Source organism: Mandrillus leucophaeus, unplaced genomic scaffold, assembly GCF_000951045.1.
Source record: "Mandrillus leucophaeus isolate KB7577 unplaced genomic scaffold, Mleu.le_1.0 Scaffold11, whole genome shotgun sequence".
Taxonomy (NCBI): domain Eukaryota; kingdom Metazoa; phylum Chordata; class Mammalia; order Primates; family Cercopithecidae; genus Mandrillus; species Mandrillus leucophaeus.
The window spans coordinates 159,630-161,981 of NW_012099209.1; the positions used below are offsets into that span (position 1 = coordinate 159,630).

General features: G+C 57.0%; 1 protein-coding gene across 1 annotated transcript in view; it reads right to left on the reverse strand.

The window, feature by feature from the left end:
- The window catches only part of CHERP (calcium homeostasis endoplasmic reticulum protein), a 33,178-nt gene that overhangs the window by 25,740 nt on the left and 5,086 nt on the right, over positions 1-2,352 (reverse strand). The gene's annotated exons all lie outside the window — the stretch shown is intronic.

Genomic DNA, 2,352 nt, shown 5'->3' on the forward strand with positions numbered 1-2,352 from the left:
TCTCACAGGATCCCAGCCTCGGCCTTCCATCTTTGGGCTGTCCCCTCCTCGGAGAACCTAGGAAGTCCCCGGCCACTCTTGCCAGCACCATCCAGTCCTCGCACAGTGTCCTTCCGGCGCAAGTTAAGCCTGAGCCTGCCCACCTCCTCACCCACCTAGGCCCCATTTGGCAGAATCCACGCCTTCGCACCTCTCATCCCCTGACCTCCTCAGGCACTCGCTGGCCTCTGCCACTGTCTCCTAAGCTACCATCCTAAGATGTCGTGGCCACCGGGCCTCTGCACATGTGGCCAGAAAGGCATGAAGTCGCACCTCCCGAACGCACACTGCAGCCTCCCCTACGCCTGCCCTGTCCTTCTACTGACTCTCCTTGCTTTTCCAGCCCTTGGGGACAGAGACTCCTCTGCAATCAGGGGTGCATCAAGTTTGAGGCAGCAGTGAGACACCCATTCTGCTGGCAGAAGCCGGGGTCAGGGTGGGCGCAGGTCCCCACTGTGGTCAGATGGGGCAGGTGGTGAGGTCTCTGAGAAAGGGACCCTGCTCATAAGGAGGCCCTGGACAAGAGGACATGCTTCTCTCTCCGTCTTGGGGCCGCCTGGTCTGAATGTGACTATGTACCCCTGGAGCCCTCCAGACCCCCACTCCAAGGGGACCAGGACAAAACCAAAGACAAGGGAGGTGGGGTGTCAGGTGGAAGGTGTCGCCCCTCACTGGGTGCTCAAGTCAAGTCTCGGGGCTGACTGTCCCTTCCAGTTTGTGCACCCAAGGGCCCCCTATAGGATGACCCCCAACTTCTGCACCGAATCCCACCCCTCCCACCGTCCGAGGGACACTGCTTCATGATATTTCTTTTCTCTCTTATTTCTCCAACTCCTCCCTCTTTACCCGCCCCCTCCCCAGCAGCATCTAAACACATCGGGCTGGGCGTGGTGGCTCACACCTATAATCCCAGCACTTTGGGAGGCTGAGGCGGGTGGATCACCTGAGGTCAGGAGGTCAAGCCAGCCCAGCCAACATGGGGAAACCCCGTCTCTACTGAAAATGCAAAAAATTAGCCGGGTGTGGTGGCAGGCACCTGTAATCCCAGCTACTTGAGAGAGACTGAGGCAGGAGAATTGCTTGAGCCCACAAGGTGGAGGTTGCAGTGAGCTGAGATGGCGCCACTGCGCTCCAGTGTGGGTGACAGAGGGAGATTCCGTCCCAAAAAAAAAAAAAAAAAAAGTAAATAAATAAACACATCAGAACATTCTGGGTTGGAAACCTCTCCCTTCACCCCATGATCCTCTCTAAACGATTTCTCAGCCAAGACTCACTCCAGATCTTCACCTCCCCTTTATCTCAGCCTGGCGCCTGCCTGCCACTCCCCGTCACCCCCCCACCTTCCCCCAGGCAGCTGAGGACACCCTTGCTCAACTCAGCCCCATGGGCCTGTCGCAGATGCTTGCCTCCCTTGGCCTCCATGTGCTGCCCCCTCAGTCCCTTTCTCCCCCTTTACCAACCCCTCTCCTGTCGGACCCTCAGATGCTGGGGTGCGCGGCCTGTGGTCTGAGCCCCGTCCTCTGCTCTATGCAACTCCAGGGAACATGAGCTCTTCATTCCTGCCGCTGTGACTGTCAGCTGCACGCTGTGATTCCTAAATCCATCATTTCCATTCTGGATTCCCTGAGCTTTGGCCCTAACCACCGACTGCACGGCCCACTGTGTTTCCAATGGACCTGCGTTTCCTCTCGCCCCCTACACCGATGTCCCCTCCTGTGCTCCCCCCACCATGGCTGGCACCACTGTCTGCCCAGAAACCCAGGTCAGAAGGTACATGTGCCTCCCACTGACGAGCCACATGGTGTCAAGGCAGCCTCCTAGACATCACTCCAATCAGTCTATGTCCCTGCTGTCACCACCATGGATCTGCTGTCACCTGCGTCACCCCAGAGCCAGTCTTCCTGCGTCAGGTTCCACCCCTCTACCTCTTTTCAACATGGCAGTCACGGTACTGCCACTTAAGGAGTGGTGCCCAGGCTACCCAGGGGTAACAGTCGGTTATGGAACCAGGAAGTGAGCATTTCAAAACCTTTCTAGCCACGTGATAGTTCACGGTCCACACTGTTACTGTCCTTTGCAAAAGTTTTGGTCCACAACAGGTTAGAAACTTAAAAAAACAAAAACCAAAATGGTCTTTCACCACAGAGTTCGTGACGCTCCGTTCTAGAACAGCTGAGGCCAGGCTTTAAGGAGCAGGGTGCAGAACTGGCTGTACTGTGGCTCACCTGGCTCTAGAACATGGACCGAAGCCTTCCACGAGTCTCTCCCACGCTTCCAGGAAACACTCCTCACCCCTCCCCAAGCCAGGCCCCC